The sequence below is a fragment of the Trichechus manatus genome, unplaced genomic scaffold (genome assembly GCF_000243295.1).
Source record: "Trichechus manatus latirostris isolate Lorelei unplaced genomic scaffold, TriManLat1.0 scaffold00016, whole genome shotgun sequence".
Classification (NCBI taxonomy): domain Eukaryota; kingdom Metazoa; phylum Chordata; class Mammalia; order Sirenia; family Trichechidae; genus Trichechus; species Trichechus manatus.
The window spans coordinates 6,978,546-6,991,524 of NW_004443952.1; positions in this window are offsets into that span (position 1 = coordinate 6,978,546).

Below are 12,979 nucleotides of genomic sequence, written 5' to 3' on the forward strand. Positions count from 1 at the left end.
TCTCTTCTCCCATGTTGAGTGGCATTATTGTAGGTAGAACATGAGGGTAACAGAAACAACCAAATCTCGAGTTCAGCCTACTCCCTGAGAATAAAAATAAGACAAAGGGACATATAACTCACGAGATCTGCCATCTTGAAAAGAATTCTAATCTTTTTTTGGAAAAACCAGATTGCATAGCTTGGATATGGTCTCAACCAGGACCAGCTGCTCCTTACCCTGGAGCACAGTAAGTAGAGTTACTGTGAGGGGAACAGCTCACTTGAAAATTAAAACCTACGTTTCAGAGTGCTTGGCACCATGATTTTCAATTTGGAGCTCATATTAGAAACCACTGCTTGTTTTCTTGTGTGACATGACTCTCGGGGCAGCAGAACATGGGCTATCACTGTAATTCAGTTCTAGCTACTTTGGGAGGTGAATGGCTATCTCTTTGAACTGCTCCCAGTACCCTCCAACATATGAATTTAATGTATGCCTTGGATTGCTATTCCTAATTCTTCCCTTCCCTGTAATGATTATTCGCATTAGACATCCTTTTTGCACTTGTGACCTAACAGTGCCTCCAAGTAGAATAGGTAAAGTATATATCCCAGCCCATTGACATAGGACATGGCCATGTGACTTGTTTTGCCCAATGGGACAGGGGTAGAGATGGCAGAGTGCCAATTCTGAACTAGGGCCTTAAGAGACATTGCACATTTCTACTCATCTCTCTTGGACTGCTATTTACCATGAGAAGGTCTTTCCCCAAGTAGGTGTTCTCCTTCTTAGAATGAAGGCATGTGAAGCTGACTTGAACCAACCCTCGTCCTAGCACCAAAGCCATATGATCCAAGCTAAGCTCCATACAGCCACCCAAACTGACCTGTAGCCCCATGAGTGAGAAAAATATGTGTTATCATAAGCCACTGACATTGGAGGGGGGGGCTGCAGATTCTTTGTTATGCAGTGTTGTGAAGACAAAAAAAAGAAAAAGGACTAACAGACACAAAGATTATTATTTAGGTTTTTCCATCCAAAACATAATCCCTAAACTTAAATATTTTTATATCATGTGAGAACAGATAAACAGTTTTTTTTAATTTATATAGATCGAGTTATTCCATCCAAAACATAATCTCTAAAATCAATCAATACTTTTATATCATGTGATAACAGATCATTTTTATTATTTATACAGATTGTAAATTGACACAGTAGAATCTAGTTTGTACATCACATCAGTTTCTCACTAACCTGGACAAAATGAGTCTGCTGCCAAGACCAGTCATTACTCAGTGTGCTGAAAAAATCAGAATTTTTGCATCTACAGAGGTTCAAGCCAGGGCCAATAACCAGATATGAAGGGAGGATTCACATAAGAGGGCAAGTAAAATTACTGCAAAAGCTCCCTCATTGCTAAGATGTTCTGGAGAAGGAAGAATTATGTTCCCTCCCTACCCCTCACACCTCCCTGGGAGTCTTTAAGAACAGAAGTTCACAGATATCAAGCGTGGGCCACGCTGGTAAAAGGGGTGGAGTTCTGGCTTCTTTTACAACAACAGATCCCTTTGTTCAAACACCATCTTACACAGAACTGCAACTTGTAAGACTGATAAGAACAGAGTTGCTCAGCTCGAAGTCTGTGCAAGGGGCCACGGCCTTTCTGTTCAGCCTTTCCCTGGTCCCCTGGGGTGATCTTGAAGACAATGTTGAGATCCATGAAGGTCTATGAAATCCAGAGAGGAAGCCATGGGATTTTAGGATATCTGCAGATTCATTCCAATCCCCAGCACCCTGGAGGCCTTCCAGGTCAGTCATCTGGAGATAGTCGCCTTCATTGTATTTGGAATAAATTTGAAAAGTAGTTGTTCGTGTCACTTCTTTCAAGTCTCTTGGGTATATACCTCAGGGTGGCATTGCTGGGTCATATGGTAGCCCTCTGTTTAACTTCCTGAGGAGTCGCCAAAACGTTTTCCACAGCGACTGGACAGCAATGACACAAATAGACAAATGTACACCAATGTTCACTGCAGCATCATTCACAGTAGCCAAAAGGTGGAAACAACCCAAATATCCTTCAACAGATGAATGGATAAACAAAATGTGGTATATACGTACAATGGACTATCACTCTGCAATAAAGAGAAATGAAGTCCTGACACATGCCAGAACATGGAGGAACTTCGAAAACATGCGGAGTGAAACAAGGAAATCATAAAAAGACAAATATTTTATGATCTCACCTTATATGCAGTACCTAGAATAGGCAAATATATGAAGATCAGAGTTTAATAGTGGTTACCGGAGGCAGGAGGAAGAGGCAATGGGGGGAATTATTGTTTAGGAAGCAGTGAGTTTCTGCTTATAAGGATGGAAAATTTTGGCAAAGGATAATAGTGATGGCAGCACAACATGATTGATGTAATTGATTTCACTGAAATGCATACGTAAAATATGTTGAATTGCAAATTCATAAAAAAAGACCAGACTTACTGGTCTGACAGAGACTGGAGGAACCCCCGAGACTATGGCCCCCGGACACCATTTTAACTCAGAACTGAAGTCTGTCCCGAAGTTCACCCTTCAGCCAAAGATTAGACAGGCCTATAAAACAAAGAATAACACGCGTGAGGAACGTGCTTCTTAGTTCAATCATATATACCAGACAAAATGGGCAACACCTGCCCAAAAGCAAAGATGTGAAAGCAGAAAGGGACAGGAAAACTGGACGAATGGACATGGGGAACCCAGGGTGGAAAGGGGGAAGGTGCTGACACATTGCAGGGACTGCAACCAATGTCACAAAACAATTTGTGTCTAAATTTTTGAATGAGAAACTAATTTGCACTATAAACTTTCAGCTAAAGCACAATAGAATTTTTTTTAAGGTTGAATTGGCTAATGTTGTATTACCTATATGTTTACAGCAATAAAAAAATTTTTTAAACAAAAAAAGTAGTTGTGAATCTTGATACCAGAGGCCTCCCCAATCCTGGTCACTGTAGGCAGCTGGGGCAGGGACCGTCGCTTCTCTCTACAGAAGTGAGACTCAGCTGCAAGGTTTTGACACAAAGAAGCAGAAGGCGACTTTCAAGATTATCTCCTCTATTGAAAGCCAGCATTCTGGCTACAGACATCCCAGGTGAATCAAACTGCAGGGCACGAATCTCTGGGCCACACTCTAAGGTCTATTTGGCCTCTGATCAAAAGGGCTTTGTGGAGCCCTTCTGTCCCACAGCCGTCAGCGCATGGTGCGGACACCTACCATCTCTTGTCCATCCTGAATTCATAATGAGATGAGATCAGAAACCAGGCATCAAAAAAAATAAGGCATCTCTTCAATATATTTTAGTGCAAGCCATGGAAGCAGGGGATAAAAGGGTTGACACAGAATGGGACAGCTCTACATCCTTTTAGCAAACTATGGGAGGTAGGCTGAGTTTACTCAAGTGATGAGGAAACAAAGCAGCTTTCACTCCACATTCTCCTGAGGCAACACTGTATAACATCTTTTTCTCTCTTGCCAAAGCAGATCTGGAGATAAATTTTGAGCTAGTACATCTAGGAACTGGTGAGTCACCATTTAAATGGACGCAAGTTGTGTGGGATGGAGAGAGGTGATCCCGTGTGTCTTAGTCATCTAGTACTGCTATAACAGAAATACCACAAGTGGATGGTTTTAATGAAGAGAAGTTTGTTTCCTCACAGTCAAAGTAGGCCAATTTCAGGGCGTCAGCTCCAGGGAAAGGCTTTTCCTCTCTGTCAGCCTTCTCTTCGGTGTTCCCCCAGACTAGGAGCTTCTCAGAGCAGGGACCCCTGTCCAAAGGACGCCCTCTGCTCCTGGCACTGCATCTTAGTCATCTCGTGCTGCTACAACAGAAATACCACAAGTGGATGGTTTTAACGAAGAGAAGTTTATTTCCTCACAGTTAAAGTAGGTTAAAAGTCCAAATTCAGGGTGTCACCTCCAGGGGAAGGCTTTTTCTCTCTGCCGGCCTTCTTCTCTTCAGTGTTCCCCCGGACTAGGAGCTTCTCGGCGCAGGGACCCCTGTCCAAAGGACACGCTCTGCTCCTGGCACTGCTTTCTTGGTGGTATGAGGTCCCCCTGTCTCAGTGCTCACTTCTGTCTTTTATATCTCAAGAGATTGCCTCAGGACACAGTCCAGTCTTGTAGATCCAGTCCTGCCTTATTAACACAACTGCCACCCATCCTCCGTCATTAACATCATAGAGGCAGGATTTACAACATATAGGAAAATCACACAGTACCAGGAATCATGGCCCAGCCAAACTGATATACACATTGTTTGGGGGACATAATTCAATCCATGACATTCCACCTTTCGGCCCCCAAAAAATCACATCCTTGCAACATGGAAAACATATTCACCCCATCATATCATAGCAAAAGTCTTAACTCCAAGTCCAAAATCCAAAAATTCCTCTTCATCTGTGAAATCTAGAATACAAGTTATCTGCTTCCAAAGGTACAATGGCAGAACAGGCATAAGCTAGACATTTCCATTACAAATGGGAGAAACTAGAGGAAAAGAAGTGATAACAGGCACCAAGCAAGTCAGCAGAACGCATTACATTAGCCCTCAAGGCTTTGAAAATAATCCTCTGTTCTCTGAGACAATTTACACAATGGCCCTGCCCTCCAGACTCTAGGTACTGGCCACAGTCTCTGGATTTTGAGTGGAGGCCCCTTGGTCCTGGGCTTCAGCTCCGCCTTCCAGGCCCACTGGGACAGCAACTCTGCTCCCTTGGCTTTAGGCGCACCATTCTCCTAGTCCATCAGAGTGACAGCTCCACCCTTAGAAGCACCAGAGGCCATGGCTCCACCCTTTGAAACCCCTGAGGTCATGGCCATACCTTTTGAGACTGAAGCAGCTCAGCTTCTTGTGTCCCTTGTCTCTTCAACTTCTGCTTCCTATGGCCTCTCGGCCCTCGGGCCTCAAGCCCGCATCTGCCCTGCTGGGGCAAGTGTTCCTAAGCTCAGTAGCTCCACCAGTATAAGTGCCGGGAGGCACCCCACTCCGCCAGAAAGCCTCGTGCACACAGACACTCAGCTCTCTTGCTCCGTGGGTCGGCCAGCCTAGCTCCACCGTTAAGTACCCGGAGGCACCCCACTCCACCAGGAAGCCTCCTGCTCACAAGCATTCAGCTCTCTCGCTCCGTGGGTCGGCTCCAGCGCCATCTCTCGCTGGTCTCCTGGTTCTGCTGCTGTTGGTTCTCTGCTGCTGCCGCTTCTCTGCTGCTGTAGGTTCTCTGCTGCTTCTGGTCCTCTATCACTGCCGCACATCTATCCATTCACAGTTTTAAAACCGCTTCCACATTTTAGGTATCTGTTAGAGCAGCACCCCTCTCTCTCAGTACCAAATTCTGTCTTAGTCATCTAGTACTGCTATAACAGAAATACCACAAGTGGATGGTTTTAACGAAGAGAAGTTTATTTCCTCACAGTCAAAATAGGCTAAAAGTCCAATTTCAGGGTGTCAGCTCCAGGGGAAGGCTTTTTCTCTCTGTCAGCCTTCTCTTCGGTGTTCCCCCGGACTAGGAGCTTCTCGGCACGGGGACCCCTGTCCAAAGGACGCGCTCTGCTCCTGGCACTGCTTTCTTGGTGGTATGAGGTCCCCCTGTCTCAGTGCTCACTTCTGTCTTTTATATCTCAAGAGATTGCCTCAGGACACAGTCCAGTCTTGTAGATCCAGTCCTGCCTTACTAACACAACTGCCACCCATCCTCCCTCATTAACATCGTAGAGGCAGGATTTACAACAAATAGGAAAATCACACTGTACCAGGAATCATGGCCCCGCCAAACTGATATACACATTGTCTGGGGGACATAATTCAATCCATGACACCATGCAATGTGCTAAGAACCAGTTGGAGGATCCAGTGTTCCAGGTGCCCCCTAAGACTCACATAAGGCAAGTCTCTTTCTTCTGAGCCTCAGTACCCCCAGAATATCAGGGTGGGGGAAAGCAATTGGATACATTTTTTTTTTTCCTCAGGGACCCCTGCTCTGATCTCCTGGGATTCGATGATGGCTGCATTCTGCTTACTCTAAAACAGGATCAGAAAGACCCATCTCAGGGCTCCAGGGTTCAGCACTTCAGAAACGGCCCTGCTTTGGGCCCTTGACCTCACCCCTGAAAAACTAGCAGGACCTGCAGATGTCAAGAAGTTGGACCTAATTTTGCTTGTCTTTAAGCTGACTAAGCACATAAAGCATTTACTCCAGAAGGGAAAGGATCCTAACACCAACAAAACAAATTGAGTTTTTTCCATTATTGAGGAAAACTTAGTTACACTTATTGCTAAGTCTCTTTCATCAACTATTACAAAATTTAAAATTATTATTACTTTCCACATAAGATTTTACTTTAATTTTCGTATCAGGCATCATTTTATGACTTTAATTTTCATACTAACCATCATTTTATGACTTCCATAAATATTCGAACATTATTTTGAAGGTATTTGAAACACTAATAATAAAGGATCTTTAATGTGTATAACAAAAAACTAAATTATCAAATTTTTAGCACCAAAGGAATTGTTGTCTTCTTAAAAAATATATATGCTATCAAGAGCTCATAGAATCATGAAGTTTGGGAGAAAACGTATCCTTTAAAACTTTTCTTTTTTTAGCCTTCTCTCTTGCTGACAAGTACTATATAACACTTAGAAATTGCTCAAGAGAAACTCCTATTTCTGATGTTATTTGTTTTTTGGCTTGTTAGAGGCAGGACTGAAACCCAGGTTCCTTACTTCCTGGTTCAATTGTCAGGCCACAGCATAACTGTCTTCATGTTATGAACTCCAGAACCAAGAAACTCATTGCCATCAAGTCAATTCCAACTCATAGCGACCCTCATAGAGTAGAATTGCCCCAAAGGTTATCAGGTTTATATGTGGATTCAAACAGCCAACCTTTTGGTTAGCAGTTGAACGTTTAACCACTGCACCACCAGGGCTCCATACAAATAGATACCTGTTTCTGTCGAGTCCATTCTGACTCATAGCGGCACTGTAGGATAGAGCAGAACTACCCCATAAATGTTTCCAAGGAGCAGCTGACCTTTTGGTTATCAGCCATAGCTCTTAACCACTGTACCACCAGGGCTCCTATTATGAACTCAGGGCCTCTCAGGGCCTCTGAAAAGACTTCTTGTCTTCAAAACAGACTCTTCCCAACCACAAGGTAAAGCTTGTGAAGCTTTTCACAATGACTCACTCGGAAGCAAAGATTCCCCAGCAGAGAAGCAAGGGGAGTAATATAGACACCCCCCAGTCTGGGTCTGAGTCTGCACCAAAGCCCCAGGCCTCCATGTACCATGGGCAGTACCCAAGCCAAGATGGCCATGACCCCAGGGTGGCTAGCCTCAGAGAGCATTAGAAACTTAGTGCCTCCTTTCCCCGTGTATTGGACACAGCAAATAGAACTTCCTCCTCCTGTCTGCCTTTTTCCCTCTATTTTCATCCATCCTTCCTGTCATTCAGTCATCCTTCTGTAGTAGATTGACTCCATTAAGACCCCAATCCTCATCCCTCCCTGTACTCAAGCCTTTGCCATCTAACATTGAGGTGCCCTCCCACTCAGACTCTGGCCCAGGCCACGTGACTTGGTCTGGCCAATGAGATGATAGCAAACATTATGCAAGCAGAGGCAAAAAAAAAAAAAAGACATGCATGTTTCCACTCATCACTGTGGCTACTTCCACAGACATAGGCTAGCCTGCTAGAAGATAAGAGACATGTGAAACAGAGTCAAGTCATCACAGTTGTCCCAGTCATGGCCATGTAGATCATCCAGTAGCCAGCCAACTCCCCAGACATGGGACCAAGCCCAGCCAATTTCAGCAGAGCTGCCTAGCTGACCATCCTAGACACATGAGCAATAAAGAGTCATTGTCATAAGCCACCAAGGTTTTGTGGTTATTTGTTACTCAGCATCATTGTAGCAATAAGTAACTAATGCAAGATCCAACAACATTCACCAGTTTCTCCTATATGTCAGCCCTATACCAGGTTCTGGGCCACAGAAAAAAATCAATCACGGTCCCTTCCCTGTAGGGATTGCAATCTGTGGGAGAGACACACAGAGCATCTCTTTATCTAGGAGGGTATTTCCCCACCATCATCCAGAAGAATTCCTAAGACCTGATTTCTGTCCCCTTGAGAACAAGAAAACTGATCTGGAGACAATGGGAGGCAGATTGAGACAGTGGAATATCAGTAAAGATTAGGTCCAGGTACAATTGACAAGATAATTTTATTTTAAACAACAGCTGTTAAACACACATGGTTTTATTCTATCTCATAAAAAGTCCAGAGGCAGACACTCCAGAACTGGGATAGTACGGTGTTCTTCAATGTCAGGCACCCAGGATCCTGCTATCTGGACGCTCCACCATCCTCCTCACACGGTTTCCATCTCATAATCCAAGATAGCTGCTCAAGATCTAGCTGTCACATCCAAATTCCAGCTAGCAGGAAGGAGGAAGGAAAAAAAGAACATTTTCAGAAGTCACATGGGACACTATTATTTATTTGCTGTTGGCCAGAACTTAGTCCCATAGCTACTGCTATTCCAAAGAAGACTGGAACATACAGTCTTTATTCCAGACAGTCATATTCCCAGCCAAAAATTGGAGTTTCTATTATTAAGGGAGAAGAAGAAGATGGAAAATGGAAAACAATTAGCAGTTTCTGCTATAAGAGGAAAGTGGGTTGGATCAGACAGACCTACGTCTATATTACAGCTCAATCAGGGACTCAGCTTGTGACCTTGGGCAAATTCTTTCCTTCTTTGGACCTCAGTTTTCCTAACTATACAATGGGGGTAAGGGAGAGAGTTGGTCTACATGGTTTCTTAAGCCACTTCTGGCTCTTTCCTTTCCAGAAATCATAGACTGAAGATACTGAAGGAATTGATCTTCCATTGTATGCTGGCAAAATTATGCCTATTTACACACCCAGTGACATCCCTGTTGAGTCGGAAAGCATTTAGTGAACAAAAGGGCAAATGCCAGCACGGACCTGTGTCGGTAAAGAAAGAGATCTACCTGCTCTTGCTAGTTGCTGCTTTTCAGCTTACAGAGAAGTGGCTGTCTTGTGCCTAGCCTTCTGAGCTCTCTAGCAATAACCCTCAGGCACCTAGCAGTGGTCTGAGAACAAAGATCCAACTATACTGCTCACCTCCTACCCTCAACCAGTGTAAGGAAGCTGTGAGATACAGAAAGATTTGAGAAGGGAGTGGGCAGACTTCACTAAATTCAAAGTCCAGCCAGGCAACATTTATGCAGCCCCATTTGGAGTAAGAATAAAGAACAAGTAACTCTTAATTTACCACCATCAAATTAGATAGCCCATATGTGCATTTCATAAAGAGGGGAAGAAATCTTTTCTCATAGTTTAATTAATCAGTTGCCATGGAGTTGATTCTGACTCCTGGCAACACCATGTGTGTCAGAGGAGAACTGTGATCCATAGGGTTTTCAATGTCTAATTTTTCATAAGTAGATCACAAGGCCTTTCTTCTGAGGTGCCTCTGGGTAGACTTGAACCTCAAAACTTTCAGTTAGCAGCTGAGCACTTTAACCATTTTCACCACTCAGGGACACTAGTTTAATTAAGTCCATTTGATAAAACCTTACAGTTCTCTGATGAAAAAAATACCCATTCCCTTGTAGGGCAGGACAATATCATGAGGCATTCAGATCTAATAGAGTAAAAGTGTCTCCCACCCAATATACATAAGAACATCTTCCAAAATAAGCCTATGTCTATGGCTTTGTCTTTTTTGACTTTGAAATTGCTATTATTGAATTTGTGATCAAAATTATAATACTTGTATAAAACAGACTCATTTAATTCAGAAATCCTCTTACTTTAAAACTCAGGTATTTATCTCTGCCCTTTAGGGGAAAGAAATCCAAATGGCACTGAAGCCCAGGGCCAGTAGAATGCTCTATCTGCCACAAAACTCACCACTGCCCTGAATCAAATGTATGAATAATAATAACAACAAAACAGCAACATTAAGTATTGAGTGTTTACTTTGAGCCTGGAATTTTTAGTGCAATGTCTCAATTAATCCTGAAAAAAACTCTGAGAGTTAAGTAGTATGACCAGGTTTACTGGCAAGGACACTGAAGTTCAGAGAAGCTATGTAACATGTCCAAAGTCACACAGCTCGCATAGGGCTGAGCTGGTATTTGATCTCACATAGTCTGTCTCCAGAACTAAGAGTGACTGACACATAGTTAGCACTCATAGATGTTGCTATTATGATGATTCCTCATAAAATGATTATCAGGTTTATATGTGAGCAAGGCAATCCCAGGGATCCCCAAATCCATAGCATCTCACTCACTCATCAGGAGAACCCCATTTAAGACCTCCTGTAGGGTTCTAGCATCTCTGCCAAAGCCAGAGGATTTGTCTTATTTTATTGATTTCTGAGAATTTTGATTCCACTTTTTAGGGTTTCATTAGAACAGACTTAAGAAATAATCTCTTCCAGGAGGGTGGGGCCAAGATGGCGGAGTAGTCAGATGCTTCCAGTGGTCCCTCTTATGACAAAGACCCGAAAAAACAAGTGAATCGATTATATATGACAATCTAGGAGCCCTGAACACCACAGGCAAAGTTGAGGAACAGGACTGAGTGGCAGGGGGAGGGAGACATGGTTCAGAAGAAGCAAGGAGTTGCCAGACCTGACCTGGTGAGAGCCTGAGCCCTTCAGGCCAGATCAGGTTGGGGGTGAGTGGTGAGGCAGGCAAGCAGTGGTGCTCAGGAGGCGTTTTTCACATCAGGAGAGACCCAGCGGCAGAGAGTCTACTCAGCCATCCAGAACCAGTGAGAAGCAGCCCTCAATTGGCAAAAGGTAAGTATTAGCATCCGGCTGACCATGTGGATCAAAAAAAACCCATTAGGGAAAAACTTCTAGCCCATTTACCTCCCGCTCCCTGCTCTGCACTGGGTCACGGACCAGCTTCAGCAATTGCCAAGTCCCCTGGGGCAGAAGTAGGTCCCATCACATGCCCTGAGCCATTCTCCCAGCCTTGGAGAGTGAGCAAATCAACAAGTGGGAAAAAAATAATCTGCCAGCTCCCCTAAGCCAGGAACCCAGGGTAGGCACAGCTCCTTTGCCTAGGCACAGGCATAAGAGATCCACGGACTTTTAGTGCCTTCCCCCTGTATAGACTTGTGTGGGCCCATTTCAACAGCATAGGCCCTCATTACTGCAGTACAACAGGGTATATACCTGAAGTCTAACTTCAACTGTTTCACCTGGGAAGTGGCAGGTTCATGATATTTGACACTGCTCTGCCCATTAAGCAGGGTCTTCACCTACTCACATCAGGGGCCTGAGGACTGGTGGCTCCACCTATGCCACCTACCCACCTGCAACAGGAGCTCAAGAATAAGAGGTGCCCCCCAGTCTTTATAACAAACAGCATTAGGTGCTCATAGTCCAGCTGCAAAACTCACCCATCTACATGCTCTACAGAACAGGGACACACTTTGCTCCTGGACACTACGGGATGGCCATTGGCCCCCTGCCTTGCTCAGCCTGTGTCCCCCTGTTGCAGCCGGCTGCCAATTGCCTACACCAATCACCCATGCCCATCTAGGTGAGAGCCTGCATCATACAATTGGTGGCTGACTACCTGGCCATCTGAGCTGAATCCACACAGGAGGAGTGGGCAGACTCCTGGGCTCACGTACTTAGTGGCAGCTCTGGTCACCTGGGAGTAGGACATTAGCACTTCAGGGGTGCTGGTGACTGGGCTAGCTCACACGAGTAGCCTATTTGGGCATATCAAAACAAAACAAAACAAGAAGCTAGGACATAGTAAGGAAACAAAATAAATAAATATAATAACTTATTGATGGCTCAAGAGACAATAGTCAATATCAAATCACACAAAGAGGCAGACCATGATGGCTTCAGCAAGCTCCCAAAATAAAGAAACTAGAAATTTCCCAGAGGAAGAAAATTTCTTGGAATTACCAGAGGCAGAATACAAAAGATTAATATATAGAACTCTTCAAGAGATTAGGAAGGAAATTAAACAAAACACAGAACACGAAATAGAGGAACTTAAGAAGATTAGAGAAGAACATAATGACAAATTCAACAGGCTGCATGAATCCATAGAGAGACAGCAAACAGAAATCCAGAAGATTAACAACAAAATTTCAGAAATAGACAACTCAATAGAAAGTCATAGGAGCAGAATTGAGGCAATGGAAGTATTAGTAAGACTGAAGATAAAGCACTTGACACCAACTTATTTGAGGAAAAATCAGATAAAAGGATTTAAAAAAATGAAGAAACCCTAAGACTTATGTGGGACTCTATCAAGAGGAATAAACTACAAGTACCAGAATGGGGGGGATAACAGAAAATATAGAGAGAATTGTTGAAGATTTGTTGGCAGAAAACTTCCCCGATATCGTGAAAGATGACAAGATATCTATCCAAGATGCTCATCGAACCCCACATAAGCTAGACCCCAAAAGAAAGTCACCAAGACATATTATAATCAAATTTGCCAAAACCAAAGATAAAGAGAAAATTCTAAGAGTGGCTAGGGATAAACGAAAAGTCATCTACAAAGAAGAGTCAGTAAGACTAAGCTCAGACTACTAAGCAGAAACCATGCAGGCAAGAAGGTAATGGGATGACGTACATAAAGCCTTGAAGGAAAAAAATTGCCAACCAAGAATTATATATCCGACAAAACTCTCTCTCATATAATGATGGCGAAATTAGGGCATTTCAAGACAAACAGAAGTTTAGGCAATTTGCAAAAACCAAACCAAAATTACAAGAAATACTAAAGGGAGTCCCCTGGTTAGAAAAGCAATAACATCAGATAACAACCCAAGACTAGAACACAGGACAGAGCAACCAGATATCAACGCAGATAGGGAAGTCACAAAAGTAAATCAAAGCTAAAACACTAAAAATA